The 22,808-nt window shown below is 43.1% G+C and overlaps 1 protein-coding gene and 1 long non-coding RNA gene across 2 annotated transcripts in view; one reads left to right on the forward strand and one right to left on the reverse strand.

Moving 5' to 3' along the window:
- Window positions 1-22,808, reverse strand: part of ANKFN1 (ankyrin repeat and fibronectin type III domain containing 1) — a 302,257-nt gene that overhangs the window by 72,846 nt on the left and 206,603 nt on the right. The window lies entirely within an intron of this gene.
- On the forward strand, window positions 3,828-17,473 carry LOC147574249 (uncharacterized). The gene is made up of 3 exons (XR_015244058.1): window positions 3,828-4,086; window positions 13,334-13,406; window positions 16,826-17,473. It is a non-coding gene; the product is annotated as an uncharacterized LOC147574249 (long non-coding RNA).

Here is a 22,808-nt window from a genome sequence, read left to right on the forward strand (position 1 = left end):
ACGGGTTCAAAAAACCATGGTCAGGAAAGATCAATTGTGCCTCATCAGTAAAAAGTAGAGTAAAAAGTGACAGCTTACCCATGGCAGGATTTAAGGCAATCCTGAATGAAGCAGGAGCTTAAGTCACAGGGAAGACAAGGCCTGCGTGTTTTAAACCTCATAATGACAAGCTATCGGTTTTAAGATTTAAATTACATTCTCTGTGACACTTAAGTACTTCAAAATTAAGCTGAACAATCCCTAAAGCCTGCTGCTTCTCGAGTCACACAATCCCTGTGCTTTAGGGCTGCTGCCCCTGTACCCCCGGCTCTGTCTCTGTATGTTCCTAGGAATCTGCCTTGTTCTCCTCACTCTCTAGAAATTGCTTTCCTAAACTTCCTAGTGCTTTAATTATCTGCAGCAGCCTCTTCTGGGAAATCCTGCCACTCTGGCCTCCCTTAGTTTTTGCAGCCTTCTTCCCCTCCGTTTTGGTTGCACCCTTTCTTCCTACCTCCTGACCCCTCTTTCTGGGCTCCCCTTGGTTCCTCTTTTCCCTCTTCCTTTGCTGTAATGTTCCTTGGAGGCGTGGTTTTGGCTCTTTTCTCACCTTGCACGCTTGTCCCAAGCAGTGACCCTTTTCACTGTTATGGCTCCAATGATGGCTCTCAAAACTGTAACTCTAGGTCCGGCCTCTCTCTGGACTCGGACTTCCTCTTGCAGGTCTCCACATGAGTGCCCACTAGTACTTCTCTTTGCCAAAACAGGTGTCTCCTCTTGTTTTCTCAGTTGTAGCTCATGGCATTGTCACACACCCAATCACCCAACCCCAAATCTCAGAGCATCCTTGCCTCCTCTCTTTCCCTAATTCCTCACAACCAGTTGATTACTAAATGCAGTAGGTTCTGCTTTAAAATGTCTCCCGTAAGTCTCCCTCTCCCCTGCACACTGAAACTATTCTAGAACAGGACTTTATAATCATGCACATCAACTCTGCAATTCATTTTTTTAGAAGGAGGTATACCCCTGATTAACTGATTAACTCTCTTAATTGATTTTTCTGTTCATATTCTCACTCTTATGTACAATTCTCTTACAACAGCCTGAATTATAGTTTAAAAATTCAGATCTCATGATTTCATTCATCTTTTTACAGTGTCCAGTTGCTTTCAAAATAAAATGAAATGCAGGGGCGCCTGGGTGGCGCAGTCGGTTAAGCGTCCGACTTCAGCCAGGTCACGATCTCGTGGTCTGTGAGTTCGAGCCCCGCGTCGGGCTCTGGGCTGATGGCTCAGAGCCTGGAGCCTGTTTCTGATTCTGTGTCTCCCTCTCTCTCTGCCCCTCCCCCGTTCATGCTCTGTCTCTCTCTGTCCCAAAAATAAATAAACGTTGAAAAAAAAAAAAAAAACAAAATAAAATGAAATGTTAACAGGGCATTCAAGGACCTTCATGATCTGGTCCCAGCCATACTCTCCTGTCTTCACTTTCTGCCACGTCTCACAGTGAAGTCCTTGCTCTGTAAGTTCCCGTTACCTGATTATTCTGTGTACTTTTCTGCCTCGGTGTCTTTTGCTCACCTTCCAACCACTGCTTGGTGAAACTCTACTCATCCTTTTAAGAGCTGGCAAAGTTGGGGCCATGTCCAGCTCTTGATTTTGGCTCAGGTCATGATCTCATGTTTCATGGGTTTGAGCCCCACGTCAGGCTCAGTGCTGACCACTGACAGTGCAGAGTCTGCTTAGGATTCTCTCTCTCTCTGTATCTCTCTCTCTCTCTCAAAATAAATAAACTTAAAAAAATATTTAGCAAAGTTAACTCAAAATTCCTCAGGAATAATCAATTAAATACACCTGTTCCTGTGTTCCCGAAGCCCTCTATTCATATAAAAACAAGATTTACTACACACATATTATGCTTAATTTTATGTATCTCTTTTTCTTGTTAGATTGTGATAGGTTTGAGGATAGGAGAATAGGAGAAATAGCTTTCTCTTTTTCCTCTTTAGTACATGGATTTGTGTTTTTGGTGGATAGAAGGTGCTTCCTAAATATTTTACAAATCAAATATATACAGTTTGATTGTATGCATGCATACACACACACACACACACACACACACACACACACACACAGAATAGACTGGTTTTTCCAACATGGAGATATTTTTCTTCCTGTGAATTTTTTCACTCTTCAGTTCTTTGCCCTTTGAAACTCTTAGGCATGTTGTAAATGTAATTAGAATCAAATGATTAAGATTGGATGTTAAATCTCAAATCAGGCCTATACTTCCTTACAAATAGATATTCTAGAAGATATAACTTAAAATATACATTATATATTATATATTATATAAAATACATATATATATATGTATTTTTTCCAAAATGTTTCATTATGCTTATGAGCTACTAGCTCTTGAGAAGCCAAGTCTCTGAAAGTCAACTTGGAGAGGGTTTGTAATCAGAGAATAATGTTGCATATAACTAGCCAAAGGAAAAAAAAAAAGGAAATCATTGAGGAAATTATCACAAACAAAACAAAATGAAAATCAGTAACAAATGTGGAAGGATATCTAGAAAAAGCAAGGAACACAGGAAAATTCTGGAAACAGAACTTTGGTTGCCACTGAGACATGCATCATTGACTGATGTGGGGAACTCCAAGTGGAAGGATGAGAATCAAGGGTTTCCGATTCCAGGCTAAGGATTCAGGGAGACTTCCTAAAAGAAGAGCTAAGGATTAGTGGGATTGCCACCAGATGATCTGGCAAGTGGTTAATGAGAAGTTGTTCAAAGATACAATCTTGAAAATTTTGGAAGAAATGATTTATTTTTGAATAATAACTGTTCATGTTCTATTGAAATATGTTTTATAAAATGTTTCAGGTGGAAAAGAAGACCTGGCTTCTTGAGAAACAAAACAAAATACAAGGAGAAGCAGCCTTGTAAGGAGATGTGGTGCAGCTTTGGGAGTTAATAGAAAGTTTTAAGCATTGGGGCGCCTGGCTGGCTCAGTCGGTTGAGCGTCCGACTTCGCCTCAGGTCATGATCTCGTGTTTTGTGAGGTCCAGCCCCACGTCGGGCTCTGTGCTGACAGCTCGGAGCCTGGAGCCTGCTTCGGATTCTGTGTCTCCTCCTCTCTCTGCCCCTCCCCTGCTCATGCTCTGTCTCTCTCTGTCTCTCAATAATAAATAAACGTTAAAACAAACAAACAAACAAACAAACAAACAAACTTGTAAGCATTTAAGTCTAATTAGATCTTGGAACATGAAAGAGAAGATTCACATGGAAGGAAAAAAATCCTCCATATTGGAATGGACAATCTATTCCGAGGGCAACCAACAGTCTTCTTCCTCTATGTACTTCATTGGTTTGGTGGACTCTTTTGACATAAAGGAAAGGAGCTTCTGGTCACTTAAAAAATGAGGGAGGGAAACAGAGTCAGCAGGAATCACTTTGAGAGCCCACTGGGAATTCTAGGAAGGCAACTTAGCATGGTCTCTCTGGAAAGTTATGTGTAGGTAGTTTAAAGACTTAATATTAAAGCCACAAGAAAATCACTTATAAGCCTGTTCTAAATCCCTGAAGGGCTGGAGCCATGTATATGAAGTTTAAAACTGTATAAGACTTATAATTTTAAGATAAAGATCAGGGCAACTGTTTCTACTTAGGTCTGGGAAACAGAAGCAGGGTTTAATCATGCAATGGCTCATAGCAGTTGAACATTAGCAAGAAAGGTACCAGACCAAACCAAGGTGTTAGTACGTCTGAAAATTTGGCTCTGGCTCAAACTGTGATTCACTATATTTGTATCAAATAGCTATGAATATTTTAAATATGATGCTTTATTATTTTAACAATTATTTTTATCTAAGTTTTAGAAATGTAGAGTCATTTTGGAAGGAGAGTTCTAGCTGAACACCTCTATTTACTGGATGGCAGCTACATAAAATGCAGCCTGAAAGGTTAAGAAGGAAAAGAGCTCCTGAAGGTCTGGCCTTGTCACCTGAAGCCTATAATGTAAGGAGAAAAGTCACAGAATCAATGCAAGAGTAGAAAATTCATGACTGGAAGCATTAGGATGCACAAAGAGGACCAAATCTAAAGCTCAGGTAAGTTTCCAGCCTCTTGGTGTGAACTATGTGAATAATCCACCCTGTTTCAGCCGGTAACACTTTTTAAGTTTTCAGGCCAGTTTCTTGAGAGGGTGGACACTATGCAAAAATCAAGGCATAAGGAGATAACATTACAGCAATGTCTAGTAAATTTCTATTTAGTTGATAAAACATCTAAAACCTGCTGTTGTCCAAGAGTCTCCCTCAAGTCTGAAACCCCTGAAAGCCCAGAGCTGTTGTCCTGCGCTCACGCCAGGAGGAGTATACTGGTGGGTTCTACTCCTGCTTCATGCCCAGGCCCTGCTGGAACCCTTCACTTTAGCCATATGTCACTTGACCTCAGACTGATTGTCTTTATGTTTTTTTTCTCTTCTGGTATGCTCTCCTCTTCCCCCAAATTGTCTTCCCCTTTATTCAAACAGGAGCGGTTCAAAGTCCCTTCCTTTCCACAGCTTCCCATGGCTTTCCAACGGAAGCTCCTTTGCCATTTTGCCATAGTAACTTTAATATGTCTCTCACACTTCCACTTGCTTTGTTTGTTTTGTGTTTATTTTCTAAGAGATCTGCCTCCTCTGTAGTCTGTACTTTCTTTGAGGGCAGGGACCATGTTGGATTAATACCAGTTTACGAAGCGCCTGTCATGGCACCTAGCACAGCATAGGTGGCTCAGTAAACGGTGAGTGAATTGATTCCTTGATTCCTGACTTTGGAATGTTTAAAGTCTAAGGTAGACAGAAATCTGATGCCAGTACATAAAGAATAAGAAAACAGTGTCAGAATAGAAAAAAACAGAAAGAGAACAGAAGTTGCTTGAGCTGCCCAGTAAGTGGTTGGGTTGGAGATTAATTCCTGGCCTCCAGATTCCCAGCATCCCAGACTCTTCACTTGTCCATACTGCTGCTCAGGAACCAAAAAAATAAAAGTTTATTTCCTGTTCCCTATCAGCACTTCAGTGGAACCAAAACGGCATTCTTACTGGCCACACTCACCCTGGCGCCTTAGCTAATGAACGGAATTTGGCTAGACTGCCCAGCCCATCACCAGAACATTATGAAATCCTCCCCGGTTCATCCAATTGTGCAGTTTCTAACCTTTGAGGCCAACCATAGCACAAGAGAAAGAAAAAGGGAGTGAGGGACGTGCCGAGAAACCAGGAAGAGATCAAATACAGTTGTTTCTAGAGATGAGAAGATGTGTCTTGCCGAAGCATGAACCCACTCAACACTTGTGGGTTTGAAATTGGGAACTGACGTGAAAACTCTGGATCTGGGAATTCTGTTTAGCTCTGGCAGAATACGAGGTCAGAGCTGCTCGCGTTTTTTATTTTAAATTCCCTTGGTAGTCCTAGGAGTGGGGGCATGCATTACTTTCAAACAAGAATCTTTATTGTTTGCACAGCACACAGTCTTCCAGTTAATTAGAAAAACATTTTTTTCCCCCAAATTAAATTTCCCTAGAAAAACAATGATTTAAATTAAGGGCAAAAGCCTTTTTTTTTTTTTTTTTTTGACAGTAGTAAAGCCTTCTTGCACCCACTACTTCTAGAAGATTAAAAGCAAAGTTGGAATCAGAGGGCTATTTCATTTACTTATGGTCAGATTCTGCAACCACAAAAATGATATGTCCCTATCTGTCTACGTTGTGTACAGTCATAGTTTTGCCTGCTATATGACAGAGCAGCACACGGATACAGACCAGAAGCAGGGATGTCTAAAATTCAGGGTTTTGAAAAGTACAAGTAACCACAGTCCAATCCACCTGCGTCCTTATTTCCCTCCTAATAGTTCACCCGATTATGGCTATTATCTAATTGTATTCTTTCTCTTGATCCCCTTGGCTTTCTAAATGAAAGGTGTTATCATTTGTGTGATTCTTACTATCGCAAGTAGCTTTCTCTCTTTTTCCAAGCCTAGCACAAAGTGCCTGTTGAATGAATCCCAGTCTTCCAGATGACCTAGGTGCCAGCCTTCACCTTTTCAGAGAACTTCACCTTTCATGTACTTCTTTGGACACTTCACCAGGCATGCCTCCAAACAAAACTTCTCTCAGTAATTTCTGCAGTTTTGGGCTCAGAAAGTCTGAATCAGTGGCACCATTAGGGTTACTGGAAGCCTAAGTAACCCTCAAGCCCCAGCTCGTGTAGAAATCACTTTTATCTTTCCGTTTATAGGCTGTCTTTCCTTGGCATATTCACCTCCTGGTTTTCCCAGAACATTTAAGAGTTGGGAAGGTCACAGATTTATCAGGGTGCAGAATCCACCCATCGTGGTGCATCTAAGGTGGGGTGGTGTGATAAGGTGGCTTTGAGAGGCGGCTCAAACAGGGAGCCGGGGCAAGTCAGGGCTTGGTCCTCAACCGTGTGTGCATGGGATAAACGCAGCAGGGCGCCGGGGTTGAGCCACATAGCTTGTGAGAATGGACTGTTGAGATCTCAGGAGTTTTATGAGCTAGTGGTTAAACACAGCCATCATTAAAAATTAAATCATACAAAGTTAAAGTTAAATAAATTAAAGACAAAGACAGTAAGTATTTAAAACTTGTTACTCCCTGTTTTACTGCACTTTGCTGTTATTTATGCTCCCGAGGTTACTGACATCTCTTGCACCTGAACAGTGGAAACATGTATGATGGTGCACCAGGGCACATCGCTTCCCAGTCATTTTCATGATATTGTGTCGGCAGCTTGGAAGTGGCCATGGTGGGAATAGTTACACCATAAAAATCGGAAGTCAGGTCTTGATTTTTTTCTTCTGTGAACTGTTTAGATCAGGTATTGGCAAACTACAGTTCCGTGAGCTAAATCCAGCCTCAGTCTGGTTTTGTGTGGCCCAGGAGCTAAGGAGGGTTTTAGTTTTTATGTTTTTAAAGAATTGTAAAACCCACTCCACCCCCCCACCCCCCAACACACACACACGGAAGAGTATGTGACAGAGACCATATGTGGCCCACAAAGCCTAATATAGTTACTCTCTGGCCCTTTACAGGAGAAATTTGCTGATCACTAGTCTAGACTTAAGAAAGCGATGAAGAAAATGTTAATAATGCAGGTTAAAATCTCTATGGCTGTTTCATTGTGAATAGCACAAAAAACCTGAGGAAATATCCTTCCAGTACTCAAAAACTATTACTTGATTTGACAAAGAAGTTGCTTATGCCACTGATCAACAAGTGATGTCCCACGATAAGCCTGCGTTGTTTCATCTTGTTTTGCTTCCTTAAAGTGCACGAATATATCAACCAACACTTAAATGGCAACTATACTCATCCATTAATTACAGCTACAGGTTGGCTTACAGACTCAAGAGTTTGATAAAAACAAACAAAATGCATTTTAGGTGAATCAACAGGCTAGAAGAAATTTACAAAAAAGAGTGTTGTATATTTTATTATTATGATTTTAAATTGTGTGCTACATATCCTATCAGTAAAACTTACAATAGACTTATGTGAAGGTATACACACACACACACACACACACACACACACACACACACACACACACTTTTCCCCCCAGAGAGCCAGTTGTTAAACACTTACCATCATACCAGTGAATAAATGCTAGGTGATTGCTTAGATAGACTCTAAGGGTGGATGTATCCTGACCACCAGGGTAGAATGTCGGGGGGAGATAGATTTCTCAGGCATAATTTAGGTAACATTCTGTTACCAGGAGTCAAGAATGAGGTATATAAACTCCTTTAGGAGGCAGGAGTGGTACAGTGAGGGAATCTGGGGCAAAAGTTCAGTTACCAAGCAGTCACCACTGGGGAGGTCTGCCCAGTGGTCAGGTCCCAGGCACTGGGCAGTACAGGTGCCCAGGCTTCCTGCACCAGTTCTTCCAGCCCAAGCCAGGGTGGCCCAGAAACTGGTGGAGCACACAGCCTGCAGGGGGCATCCATGGACTTGACTGCAACCAGGGGGACAGTGTCAGGGGCTGCCCAGAAGAAACCTACATATCGATTGTGGGTACGACAAGATGTACCAGTCCAGTACTCCTGATGGCGTGAAAGAGCTCTGTTCCTAACCTGGATTATCTGGGCTTCATAATTATTATATTCTTTATTATATTCTATTATACATTGATATTATATTTTATTTCATGATTATCTGGGCTATATGTATGGGCACTTTTTTTTAATGTTTTTATTTATTTTTGAAGGAGAGAGAGAGACAGAGCATGAGTGGGGGAGGAGCAGAGGGAGAGGGAGACACAGAATTCGAAGCAGGCTCCAGGCTCTAAGCTGTCAGCACAGAGCCCAACGTGGGGCTCGAACTCACAAACTGTGAGATCATGACCTGAACCAAAGTCAGACATTTAACCAACTGAGCCACCCAGGCGCCCCTGTATGGGCACTTTTAATACACTCTGGACCGAAAATAGTCACACAGGTCATTAATTCAGATACTTTTGGCTTTTCCTTTTTCCCTGGAACACTGCTATATCCTTGAGTTATAGGATGTCCAGACAGATTTTTTCGAAAACAGCTTGTTTTCGAGTCCTTTTAATAGTGTCCAGATAATGATTTTATTAACACGTATAGGCTTTTCAAAGGCTGCAGTGGATGTAGCTGAACAATAGCAGGGACTCAAAAACAAGTGGCAGAGAGCTGAAGGCTGGGACTCTGAGAATAGGCAGCATGTGATGCCTCTTCCACAGGGGAAGGGCCTTCTCCTGGCTGAGCTTCCTGGGATGCTGAGATTCTGTTTTGTTTTATTCCCAGCAGAGAGATGCCCTTCTTGCCTGCAGGGAGAGAGGTCTGGCAAGCTGCTTTATGTTTCCAAAGGGCACAAAGCAGAGAAACGTAGTGGCAGCTGTCTGACTTCTACACACAAGATCCAAGATATGTGGCCAATTTCCAGATTTCTGAATCCTTTTGGGTCCTCATGGAATTAAAATAAGCAGCCACAGGGGCAAAAACAACAACAGTCCAACTCTCCGGCCAGACAAGGAGCTTTCATTGGGAGGACGGCACTGTTTGGCTGTTCGTTCATCCTACTGCACCCATTTCACACCCCACGCTCCTCTTTATAACTTTACATCATTAAACCCTTGAAGGCAGGACCCTGCCCTACTGATCTCTGGACACCCACCCCACCCTCTGTCATAGAAGTATGGAGTGGAGTCTCAGATGGAGCTGGTCTGGCTTCTATAGGAGACAGTCCTCGTTGTTCCATTGGGTTTCCTGCAAACTACAAGATAAGGACTCCTTCACCAGGCATTTAACCTATTTCTGAGTTTGCACTACTCCCTACATTTGTCCTGTGAGCCAAGGGAGGAAGACTATCACTTAATGAAAATCTACTGGATTCTCATACAGAAAATCTCATTTATTTCTTACAACAGTCCTCCAAGATGGACTAAGGCACTCGTTCAGTCTTTCTACCGATCTGACAAGTGGCAGAGCTGGGAATTAAAGGCCAGGCTGTGTGAACCCAAAATGCCCCTACAACTTCCTCTTGAGCCTGGGCCCTGGATGACCTGGCCTTCTCCACCCACTAGCCACGGTCCACTGCGCCCACTTGTTCTCTTCTCTCTGATTTTTAGATCTTCGACATGTCAGGCTTCTTCCTCTCACACACACTGTTCATTTTGCCAGAAATGTTCTTCCTCCTTCTTTCTGACTTTCATTTCACTAAATATCCCTTCCTTTTCCCTCAGCAATCAATGTAAATGTCACTCCTGCTCATAAGCCTTCTCTGGTCCCAAGATAACACAAAGTCCCCGTTGCATCTCTTGGACCACCGGATAGTGTCCCTGTGTAGCATTATTAGTTCAGTTCTCTTTAGTCCTATAAGCTCTGCGAGGACATTAACTATGTGTATATATATGTTGCTAGCATATGCCATAGCATAGAGTAGGTCAGAAAAGACTTACTGAATCGATGTTAAGATTATTGACCAGCTAGGTTGTAGGGATATGGAAAGGCAAATAACATGGTCCCTGGCCTCAAGAAGCTTACAGTTTAATGAGTTTGCAGATGAGGATGGGAGGTTTGGAGAGATCAAGTGTACCTCAGAACAGAGTTCCTTCCCCATCACCAGTCAGACCATCTTTCCAGCCTGATGTCTCTCCCATCCCCTCTTGTCAAAGACCTACCCATGTGAGAGAGGCGCAGGCTCCTTCAACACCAGCTCACTGTCTCTGGTTTCTGACAGTAATTGTATCTGTCATTCTCCCTGGCTTGAGTCCTGTCTACTTTGTATTATAATGATTCAGGCACTTGTGTTTTCAACTCTACCTACACAGCGCATTTCAAATCAGCCTCCTTTTAATTTCTTTTAATTCCATGCTTGTTACTCTTGTCCACATCACCGCTGTTTCACATTGGTACTCTGTGACAGTTTCAGAGCTCAACTGGTCTTGCTGCCTGTGCACATACCCCTCACCAGTCCACAGAAGCCAGAACTATCTCTTCAGAGCATAGACCATATCACAATACTTTCCTTCATTGAAATCTCATAGGTACCCTTGGAATAAAATCCAAACTCCTTAACGTACTGTACAACGGGGGTGTACAACGGGGGCAAACTGTACAAAAATCCAGCCTACCGCCTGTTTTTGTCCAGCCTGTGAGCTAAGAATGGTGTCTACACTGAGGAAAAAAAATATTTTGTAACATGTGAAAATTATGTGAAATTCCAATCTCGGCGTCCATAACTAAAAGTTTATTGGAACACAACCCCAGTCATAATTTTGCATGTTGTCTCAATGGCGGAATTGAATAGTTGTAATACAGACCACATGGCCCACAAAGCCAAACATGTTTACTTACTGTCTGACACTTGGTAGGACGAGTTTACAGACCCCTAGTCTACAAAGAGTCATGTCTGACTCCTGTCCACTTCTCTGAAACTCCATTTCCTGTTATTCTACCCATCTTCCTTCATGGGCACTTTCTGTCTCTGACTTCCCAAGTCATTTCTACCAAGGTCATCCTGCACCTCACTCCAATACATTATCCTCTATTCTTTTGTTTTTAGCATTTATCACAATCTGAAGCTATTTGTTAATTTACTTGCTTACCCAAGAAAATATGAACTACATGAGCTTGGTCTGTTTTTCCTCACTGTATCTCCAGGGCCTACAAGAGGATATGCACATTGCAGGCATTCCAAAAAGTGTGCAAAACGAATATTTTATCTTCCCTATGAGTTCTTCAGGGAAGATACAGTGTCTGACTCATTTCTGCATCCCCCACAGTGGCCAATATTGTGCCTTGTATGGAGTAATAGTTCCAAAAATAGCTACTGACCAAATAAAATGCCAGTCACTTTCTCTTCCTCCTGGGACAAAGTGAGAAAACACCTGCTGTCAGCAAGACCCCAAGAAACAAAAAAATGTGTACAGTGTCTTTTTCACCTCATCTACACTCCACTGTTTGAGAGCACATTTTAAGGAGGGGCCATGGATTTCAGCATATTCCTCAGAGAACTGTGGCTATGGGTACATCAAGTGTCCCAGTGAAGGGTGTTTCCAATTGATGTGGAAGCTAGGCTAGGTGTTTTCTGATTATGGGAAAGAACCACTGGCAAAGGGTGGAGTTGGCAGTTTTTCCTAAGAAAATTGGTCTAGTCATTTTTTTTTTAAAGATAGATTACCTTTTAAAATATGTATGTGTAAAATGTTACAAAAAAAAAGATAAAAAGAAAATCCTGAATTAAACAAAAACAGATAATGGTTTATAGGAAGCTAAGGTTTAGGGATCTTTGGAGGATTCTGGGAAGACATCTATTAATATTTATTGGGGAACTGTGCTTTACTAAATAATTAGCCAAAAGCCACAGAGCCTATCCATGCAGAGTCTGGATTTGAACTCCTGTCTATTTTGTCTGCTTGCCAAGCCCATATGAGGAGAAAGTGATAAATGGACTAACAGCCATATTAAGATCTTTTAAGCTAGAGAAAGCAGCAACTATGAAAAGCTTGCAGAAAGTATTTGCAATATTTGACTTCTACTAAGGGAACTGAAGGCAGGGGCTCCTGGTTGGCGCCTCTGTCCCTTTTCCCCAAGGGCCCACGTTGTCTCTAGTACTGTGATTTCCTTGTTGTGGTTTCAAGAGGGAGAGAGGGTTGGGGGGAAGAACAGGGGATTGTATGGATACTGGGTGACCGTGAGTCTCATGAAGGTGTTCTGTATTTTCATGTCAGCTACATGTGGCCGTGGTGGCCAAGATAAGTACTGATTTCAAAAAATAAATAAATAAACAGCAGTGTAAACAGTCACAGAAGACTCATGTAAATTGCTGGCTTATAATTTGAGCCTGGTTCATGTTCTGTAACATCCCCGGTACCCAATCTTCCTCCCTCTCCTTCCGCGGTAGTGTATTCCGGCCCTCCCCAATCGTGTTTCCCCTCTGGCTAGAGTCACTTAGGCTGAGGTGAGGGACAGGATGGATGACCTGGGAACGGACCAACTCCAGAGCAGGAGTGGTTCCCCAGGATCCAGAGGAATGTGTGGGAGAACGGAAATAAATAAGAATGAACCAGACCACCTTGGGAGCAGTCAGCCAGAGCCCTCCTCCCTTTGTCTCACCAGGGGAGTGTGCTGTTTGGCGTGCTTCCCTCCTGTATTTGTTTTCACATTCTACTGTAAATTACTCAACAAGGTGCCTTATTGACCCTGAAAAATCCAATCTTTAGATTTCTCTCATCAAGGCAAGAATAAGCCTTCCAGAGCTCCCCAGGGAGACAAAGAGCCCTGTCTTCCATTCCCAGACCCAGCTTCTGTTTCTGTGTGGATGATCAGAATGGCTGATGTTGAGGGCACAGACCTCGACATGCTCGTTTGGGAGTTGTTTACTTGGGGGCCCAAGAATTCCAAATGGGCTCCAGGGGATCAAAGAAAACCCTTCATACTGTACGCAACGTAGGTGTATCTGAGGGATCCCTTTCAGATCCCCGTGAAAGACTACACATCATCATGTACAATGTATATCCTGGCTGGAGCTATTTACAGGGCCTAATTACTTTTCTTGGGGGGAGTGCCACGGTTATCTTAATTTTGTTTGTGGCCTTTGGGTTCTACATTTCTCCTTATATAAGGGGACGTATCTAATGAGTCAGTAGCCTGGACCGACAATGTATAACGCTGAGTATTTTTCAGCTATTTTGTTTAATGGGCAGATTCACCCATGCCTCTTATCTTGGTCCATGGGAGCAGCTGACACGTAATAGGTTCCTAATGAAAATGTCTTAAATGAGTAGATGCAATAAGTAACAAAGAAGACTCTGTCCCATTCGCAGTTACAGAGGAAGAACAGGACTGCTGCCACTTTGCAAACATTTCAAGAGGTCACCCTCTGTGGGGAGGATGAAGGTAAGGAGCTCTTCGGACTTTGAAAAATCTGTTACCTATTCTAAGATAACAAGGTGGGTTAGGAAAGTCATTGGCAGTATTTCAATCTTGGGGGTAAGGTACTGGCCCATAGACAGCGAGAGAAAGAATTATGTGGATTTACTGGAGTGAAATACACATGATAGAGTCTCTATCGGCCTAGATCCAACACCACACTAATTGCTGGCATGTTTGGGATAAGAAGTCATACCCAGCTTTCAGTCTAGTGCCATTTGGTGGATTGACTTACCACACTTTTACTGATGGTCCAGTACGGACCAGATTATGTAAAGTTCTGGGGATGGGATTATGAATTAAATCTGATCCTCGCCCTCAAGACAATGGCAGTCCAATGGGGGCAATGGACAACTCACTACAAGGTTTGAATGCAATATGATGAGTCTATGAGAGAGGCAGGCTCAGAGGGGGGCACCCTCAGCAGCCTGAGGAGAGGGTGGGTAGGGACAGCTTTCTGGACAAGCTGACTCCTGACAGAGTCCTGAAGAGTGTGCAGGTCTGCCAAGGGAAGAGAGTGGTCAGAGACATTCCAGGTAGAGGTTGCTGTGAGAGCAAAGGCCCAGAATCATGGTGTGGTCAGGGAACTGCAGGGCAATCACTGGGGACAGAAGAGGTGAGGTGGGATGGGAGTGTGACTTGAATCAGAGCAGAGATTGGACCACAAGGCAAGAGCTCATCCTGCTAACATAGTTTGAAGGCATTTTGGAGCTATTGATAGATTAGGCCATTATATGATCAGATTTGCATTTTATTTATTTTTTATTTTATTTTTTTTTTAATTTTTTTTTTTCAACGTTTATTTATTTTTGGGACAGAGAGAGACAGAGCATGAACGGGGGAGGGGCAGAGAGAGAGGGAGACACAGAATCGGAAACAGGCTCCAGGCTCTGAGCCATCAGCCCAGAGCCCGATGCGGGGCTCGAACTCCCGGACCGCGAGATGGTGACCTGGCTGAAGTCGGACGCTTAACCGACTGCGCCACCCAGGCGCCCCCAGATTTGCATTTTAGAAAGATCACTCTTGTAGCTTGTTGGAGAAAAACTGGAGGGGAGAAGGCTACAGTCTGGGAGACCAGAAGTATTCGTGTGCTGTGATCCCTGTGAGGTGGAACACCAGTTCAGCACTGGCGTCTCACCCTCTGAAGAGGGTGAAGAGGAAGAAATAGCTTGACTTCCGTTACCCGCCAAGAGACAGATTTTCCTATTCGCTGAGGCATTTGTGAGCCAAATTTTCATGTAAACCTAAATACTTGGCATCTCAAGCTCTTATAGGAAATGGTGAATCCTGGAGTTCAACTACTTTTTTTTTTTTTTTTTAAACTAAGAGCTATTGGCAACACTGTATGTTTTAAATTTCCAAATCAAATATCGTAGTTATATCAAAACCCATGCTGCCTCTGCAGGTGTACCAAACTGGTCTCAGCTTCGTTCAGAGTCCCACTTCACACAGTAATGAAAACACTGACATCTCACTGCTCGTTTAATATTTATGCAGTGGTTGTCATCTCAGTTTTACACGTGCAAAACAGAGCTGGTTGGATTTGAGGTGAGTTGGAATCTCCTTTGACAGTAGTTTTTTGGGGAGATGCTTTCATCCTCAATTAACTTTCAAAACAACACTTAGTGGCAAGAGATCAAAGAAATGCTGTTACCATGGGGGCTGCTGACTCTATTATGTTCCCCCAAAAGTTGTCCCTTAGATGAGCCTTATTAGATTTGGAGCAAACACTCCTCTACACAGAAACAGACCAGTGAGATGTACTTTCGCAATGTGAAAGGAGAGAGAAAAGGAGGAGGAAGTAACAAAGGAAAGTAAGCCTGTGGCTGGTACTTGTCTACCTCTCATCACAGAAAGAACATCTTACAGTTTCCTAGCATTTTCAGCGTGCGATACTCCCTTCCACATCTGTCACACTTGGTTTTCCTTGTTAGGCACTTTTCCTGTTTTAGACGTGACGTCACAGGCTCTGCAAGCCTGCGTGTGCTAGCCAAGCCGCACGCTGGGAATGAACACAGGCTCAAGTTTTGAATCTAGGTCGGTCTGGGCTCAGAATCCAGCGCCTCTTTCCCTCATAGTTAAATGTCACTTCAGAATGTATGAAAGGCGAGGAAAACAGTTGCTGGGAAGAAGGAATCCTGGAGGCACACAGGTTCGTAAGTTTTGATTTGGAGAAAGCCTGACAGGTGATCCTTCCGAATCTTCAGTTAGCTATCAGGTGAAGGTGCAGTTCCACAGAGCAGCTTTGGGTAGGGCGTTACGCCTTGGCGCCCCAAGGGGCTCACCCCCAGTGTGCCCGCCCGCTTCCCTGCAGGGCCCTGGAAGGACACGTAGCATTTAGCTGTAGAAGGGTTTGATACTCATTCCTTTAAGTGCAAATCTCCGGGACCGATTCTTGCTGCTCGGTCCTTCACCTTCATTAATGATAATACTACACTTACACGACACTTTCCAGCTTAAGAACACCTTCATGAATTCACATTTCCACATAGGAGCCAACACTTTTGCGAGCATCTTTAAGATTGCAAGGCACAGCGCTGGGTGACAGGGATGTAAACTAGAAGAAGACATCATCCTTGAATTGGGGCTCACAGCCCAGCAGGCAGATGGATAAAGATACAGGCAATTACAGTAGGCACAACGCTCCCCGTCGCAGGCAGGTGAACAAGGTGTTGTTCACGTTCTAAGGACCAACAAACTTTGGGAGGGGGACTGGGTAAGGGAAGGTGACGTCTGGTCTGGGTTTCAAAGACTGAATAGGATTTTACCACCCAGAGAAGGGCATTCTGGGGAGAGAGACCAAGGGTTGAGAGGATGGGCATGATAAGGTAAAGGAGGGATGGTTTGAAGCAGAGGGAAGCAGGAGGTGGGGGCTGGGGGCTGGGGGCTGGGCTGATATGTGAAAGTCCTTGAATGCAATGCTGAGAGTTGGTTTTTACCTCGTGGGAGCCAGTGAAGGCTCATGAGCAGCAGAATGACACGATCGATTCGTGTTTTAATCTGATGACCGGTGTTGATGTAAGGAGGCTCATGGGAGACATTTAAACCTCACTAGCTCTGCCAACTTTGTTCTTATTCTTGTATTTCAAGTAAGGGAGCTGATTCTTAGAGTGTCCAGTGACTTCCTGAGAGCTGGTTGGTGTAGGTATCACAACCCAGCTGTACCATTTCTGACTTTAATTCCTATAGATTCTGCATGCCTGTGTGACACATGGCCCTAAACCTCTTTGTTTTCTGTGGAGCCCACGGTTTATTACATCTGGGGTGGTCTGGCCAGCTCATTCACCACCAACACTGTGCACAGTAACTTAGATTTCCTGTGAAGGTCTGCCGTACCTTGAGAACAGTCACCTTTCCGCATGATTCTTTTCCTTACTTCCACTCAGTCAACAAGATGAATCTCCTCAGAGTAATTGCTGGATAGTGTTGACGAACGCTTGAATCACGTCATGGGACTGCAGCTGTACTGACAGCGGACCCCGAGCTGTCCTGCATACTGTTGCTTTCGCCCTCCTAGGACGCGGCCAGGCCCCTGGAGACCTGGACAGCTGAAGCCGTAGACCCAGAACATGGTCTCTCCCACAGCAGAAAACCTGGTTGTGGGCTCTGCTTTGAAATTCCCTCTTGGAACACCAGACCCGCCACTGAGCACCAGCCGTAAATGAAAGCAAAAGCTAGAGTTCAGGCGGAAGCTAAAAGTAATTACACGGCCTTGGCTGACCCTTTCAGGGATAGATTCTTCCATTTATAACAGAGACTAAAACAGAAAAAAACCCACTGGAGGTGGTCAGGGCTGAAACAGTGTTTCTAGCATCTTCGGGGTCACCACTCAGTAACTTATTTCAAATCATTTTGAATGGTGAGTTCTCACATCCAGGTGTTCCTCTGCCTCACCTGTTTACAAATGTCCTTACCAGTTTTTATTCCATTAGGCCTCAGCATAGAAAAGCAACAAGCATCTCAGGCTTCAGGGTTTTGATTTTTAAAACGAACAAAATAAAAAAGAGGCCAACAAAAAAATCCAGACCCTTAAATGCAGAGAACAGGCTGGTGGTTGCCAGAGAGTAGGTGGGGTGGGGGTGGGGGGGGGTGCGGGGATGGGTGAAGTAGGTGAAGGGGATTAAGAGCACACTTGTCGGGACCAGCACTGAGAAATGTATCGAATTGTTGAATCACTGTATCACACACCTGAAACTAATATAACACTGGATGTTAACTACACTTCAACTTAAAAAAAAAAAAAAAGCATTTGCAAACATTGGATACTGATTATTTAGTTACCTAAAGGTTTTGGTAGCATACAAGGAGAAGAAACAGTTGAAAATGTGTGTGTAGGTCAGGGAGGAGGCTAAATGCTAAATGCTGCCTGGGACTAGAGAATGAAGACGCAAAGGCTTATTTATTTTAGTATTTACTGTATCAAAAAATCTGGCATTAAACCACACAATCCTGGGGTGCCTGTTAAGCGTCTGACTCTCGATTTGGGCTCGTGTTATGATCTCACAGTTCATGAGACTGAGCCCTGCATCGGGCTCTGTGCTGACAGCATGGAGCCTGCTTGGGATTCTCTCTCCCTTCCTCTCCCTCTCTCTGCCCTCCCCTCCTCATTCTCTCTCAAAATAAATAAACTTTAAAAAGCAAAACAAAATCCGCACAATCCAATAATTCTACTGAAAACCAATTTACAAGTAAAAGGCCAAGGAGACCCAATAAAATATATAATTATTATAAATATAAGTACTATATATTTGCAAGATGTAGTCTCACCATGCTGCAATGAAATTTACTTTTAAAATGTATAATTTATCCATAAATTATCTGACTAGTATGAGGAGATAATTGACGTGGGAATTTGCATAAAAAAGATTTCATTTTTCAGAAGACATTGGAAATCTCTGACTTTTCTAAGTGTACCCATCATTTCACCTATTTAAAGGGATAAAAATACAGGTTTGAAAGTAGCAGATCAGATCTCTCTTTTTAAAAACAAAACAAAACAAACTGGTGGCATCATACATGGAAAAAGTGCAAATACTACCAAAGGTTATATTCCCTCTTAGCTTGCTTCCCACAGGCCACCACTGATACCTGTTCTTGACTCCCCTTCCAGATATTTTCCATACAGACAAAATAGAGAATAGAATAGACTGTGACCTACCAGGAGGACATTCTGTTTTCTCATGCGTAAAATGAGAGAGTACCTGGCTAATTGGGTTGTTACAAGAATGATATGCAAAGTACTTGACAGACTTTGGAAGGGTCTGCAAATATTAACTGATCATGGGGTCCTTAACCCGGAGTTCACAGACCTCTGCAAAATCTAAGGCTTAGCTTCGGAGTGTTTACAAAGGCCTTGACATTTAGACCTGTGTTTTTACTGGGCAGGCAGAGCCACTGTGCTACAAACTTTTCAAAGGGAGAATGATACCAAAGTGGTTTAGGAGCAGCATTCTAGAGCCTGAGTGCCATTTTCTTGGGGTTGTGCCCCATTCACTGAATGTGCATCAAATGAAGGAGAGGATGGAGACTGTAAGGCAGGATAGAGTTGCCCTTTGGGCTTGCTACCTCTTTCTGGGTCTCTCTCCTGTTCTGGCCTTCCCCCAGAACTGTGTCTACGTGCATTTCTCTCAGTGAGCCAACTTGCCTGCACCACTGTGCCAGCCTTCCAGAATTGCCTCCCTGCATTCTCCCATTATCAAAACTCTGGACCCAGATGCCACACAGGAAAGTTGAACCTCTACTTAAAAATTAAAGACACATCTCATGATCAATGACTTTACAGCAAAGTATGAGTGATGGCTAAGCCCTGAGACTATTTATTTTCATTTACATATTTTAGTTATTTTTTCTCCCAAAGCACTTTCATGTTAAACAGAGGAAGTCAGAAGACAACACAGAATACTTATTTCTGCTAGAGAGTTCCCAAGCTTGTTTCCTCCACTGCAAACGTCATGGGCGAAGGCTTCCCATACATGCCACACTCCCACTGGTGTATCCATGGTATTGCACAATTACCTGGCACCCTGGGCATAATTTCACCTCTCCCCTGCTCAAGAAATGCAAGTGAGTGAGAGTTAACACCATATCAATAACCTTGATTTCCTCATGACATTAAAAAAAGGATTTTTTTTTTTTTTTTTTTTTTTTTTTTTTTTTTTTGCTAACTTCACTACTCCAGCTTCGGCATCATAACCATTATTTAAACTATTTCCTATACACTTCATAGCAGATAATCACAACACTGGTGTGAGGCTACTCAGATAGTAGAGGCTTAATTTTCAGTTGTTGAATGGGAGCTGGAGCCAGTTTGAGATGGCAGGTTTTTCTAAGGCTCCTCAAATTATATTCCCTCACTCCCTCACTCATTTTCCATCCACTCCCTCATCCATCCAGCCATCCGTTTGTTCAGGCTCGATGTTGGAAGGAGATGAAAGGGAAACAACATGTGCGAGGGCATGAGGCATGGGATTGTGAGATGAGTCCCAGGTAAGGTGAGCTGCCGTGTGGTTTTAGCCCTGGCAGGGAGAGCGACAGGTGGTGGGAAATGAAGCTGGGAGTGTTAGGGCCAGGTTGTGTAGAGACCGTATGCGTGTTAAGGAGTATGGACCATGTAGTCATCACCACATAAAGCTGGTCCTGCTCAGACGGAACTCGTAGAAATAGCAAAACCAGATTCTCAGATTTATGTTCCTTAAAATCATGGCATAGTCCTGGAGAGCGGGGCCAGTGGGCTGCTCCCATGCACTGACTGGGGGTTGGCCAACTGTCGAGATTCCCACCTGACGTATTGCTTCCCATTATCCACCCAAGCTAGAAATGCAGGGATAAAAACAGACATGCAGGGATCTGGGGGCTGAGGTGTGAGCCTCTGATGCCAGCACAAGTAGCAAGGGTCCGAGGGCCCTCGGCAGGTTACTCTGGTCCCGGGGACATCAGAGTTGAAGGAGCTCCCCTTGTTGACCATCCTCAGCTTCTGCAAACTCCAGAAATCTCATGAGGGTCCTATGAATTGCTCAGATTACAGGTGAGGCGCTTTAACCCCTGAGGTCCCCAGCCTGGGCTTCAGGTCTCTCTGGTGAGTTTTACTAAATGCTGTCGGGGACAGAATAGTGAACTGGGAGCAGGGATCTAGGAATTTTACCTCAGCTCTGTGACCTCAAGGGAGTCCATTTACCTTTCTGGGACTCAGTTTCCTTAGTTTTAAAAGAATAGGTTGGGCCAGATGATCTCTGCTTTTCCTTGGTTGGTAAACTCTAAAACTCTTGGGTTTGTTTTTTTTTTTTTAATGTTATACATATTTCATGGGTGTTTGTGATTTATGGTTTTATTCTTGCTTTTTAGAGCTCACTACATCATTTTATGTAAAAGCCTTTCTAAACCTGATTTTACATATTTTAATTTTTAATGCCTTTTGGTTTTTAATTTTTTATCACTGTTTTACTATTAATGTTTTAAAACAAATGGCCATCTCTTAAGACCATTAAATTTTTTTTTTAATGTTTATTTATTTGTGAGAGACACAGCGTGAGCGGGGGAGGGGCAGACAGAGAGGGAGCCACAGAATCAGAGCATAGAGAACCCAATGCATGGCCCAAACTCATGAACTGAATAGAATGTGACTTCTCTCCCTAATTTCTCTTTTTCTTACAGCACTTACCATGGTCTACCCTACATTATAGTTATTATTTTTTTAGTCTTTATTTATTTTTGAGAGAGAGAGAGAGGCAGAGCATGAGAAGGGGAGGGACAGAGAGAGAGAGAGAGGGAGACACAGAATCTGAAGCAGGCTTCAGGCTCTGAGCTGTCAGCACAGAGCCTGATGTGGGGCTTGAACTCACAAGCTGTGAGATCACGACCTGAGCCTAAGTCAGATGCTTAACCGACTGAGCCACCCAGGCACCCCTAAGACCATTTTATTAAAAATACCAATTAATTTGTTAACTTTTCCTGGATTTTGATTTTCTAGAAGTAGATCACACAACAAGAGCAGAAGATCTGTAAAGTTAAACTTTTTCCTCCAATCTCAACATCAAACCAACACAAACACATTCTTTTATCCTTGTTAATTCCTTACCAAATAACAAAGAATTTACCACCACAGTGTCAGATAAGTTTAACTGCTGAAACACGGAAGGATAAAATGATGAGAAAAGAAGGTCAGTTTAAAAGGATACCTCTAGACACTACTTAACAATGACCAAATAAATTCATTTGGAAATTTTGGGGAAGTTTTGGCAAAGTATTTCTATTAAGTAGCTAGAACTATCCAAGTGAAAATAACTCAAGTAGAATTTGCAAGAAATTAGAGTCCCTCTTCCCGACTAACAAAGCAAACAGAATATATCCTCATTCACAGAAACAGTCATTAGGAAAGGTGAAGCCTCCAAGAAGTGTTCTTCCTCCTGTGCGGACAAAACCGTGTTAACATCTAGCTCTTTGGAGAAAGAAAAGAATATAGCCTTTGGGGAATTCTAGTAGGTTCCCAGGAATAACAAGAAGATGTTATTCTCAGGGCAAAGAAAATGGGAAGTCTGTCATTTGGGGCTTCAACTCTCAAAACTGGCCTGGCTTTTCTCCTATTGTACTGTCAGTCCTTGTTTTTTAATTATATATTATTTAAGTAACTGTGGCTCCATTTTATGACTCTGAAAACAGCAGAAACACTGCCTTCCTATTTTAGGGAAGAAACTGAGGCCAGAGGGGTTAAGTCCTTGTTCAAGTTCACACAGCTAATAAGTAGATGGACGTGGAAAAAAAAAAAAAAATAAACGAGGAGGGGATTGTAACTACTTGTGTTTCAAAAAATAGTGCCTGTTCTTCCCTTATTAAACTCATGTTTTAGAAAAAAAATAGGCATAATAAGAGTATTAATATCATGACTTTGTTAACTGGGGATAACTCGGCTTAACGAGGAGGAGTAAGGCTATTTGAGTCTCATTGAAAGAGACGCTGATGAACTTGTGTAAGGCTCTCCTCATTACGGGGCAGTTAGCGATCAGGATTTATTCAGATGCCATGAGGAAAAAGCTTCTGAGCATGTGAAACTTTAAAATGAACTCTTTGAAACAAAACAAGCAAAAGAAGAAAAGATAGAGAGACAAACTCAGAAACAGACTCAACTACAGTGAACAAACTGATGGTGACCAGAGAGGAGGTGGTTGGGGGGGGGGGTGGATGTGTGAAACAGGTGATGGGGATTCAGGGGTGCACTTGTCTGTGATGAGCAACGGTTGTTGTATGTACGTGTTGAATCACTATATTGCACACCTGAAGACCATTTATTTATTTATGTTTTTTAGAGACAGAGCGTGAGTGGGTGAGAGGGGCAGAGGGAGAGAGAGAGAGAGGGAGAGAGAGAGGATATTAAGC

Source organism: Puma concolor, chromosome E1 (genome assembly GCF_028749965.1).
Source record: "Puma concolor isolate L17-30 chromosome E1, mPumCon1.1.hap2, whole genome shotgun sequence".
Classification (NCBI taxonomy): Eukaryota; Metazoa; Chordata; class Mammalia; order Carnivora; family Felidae; genus Puma; species Puma concolor.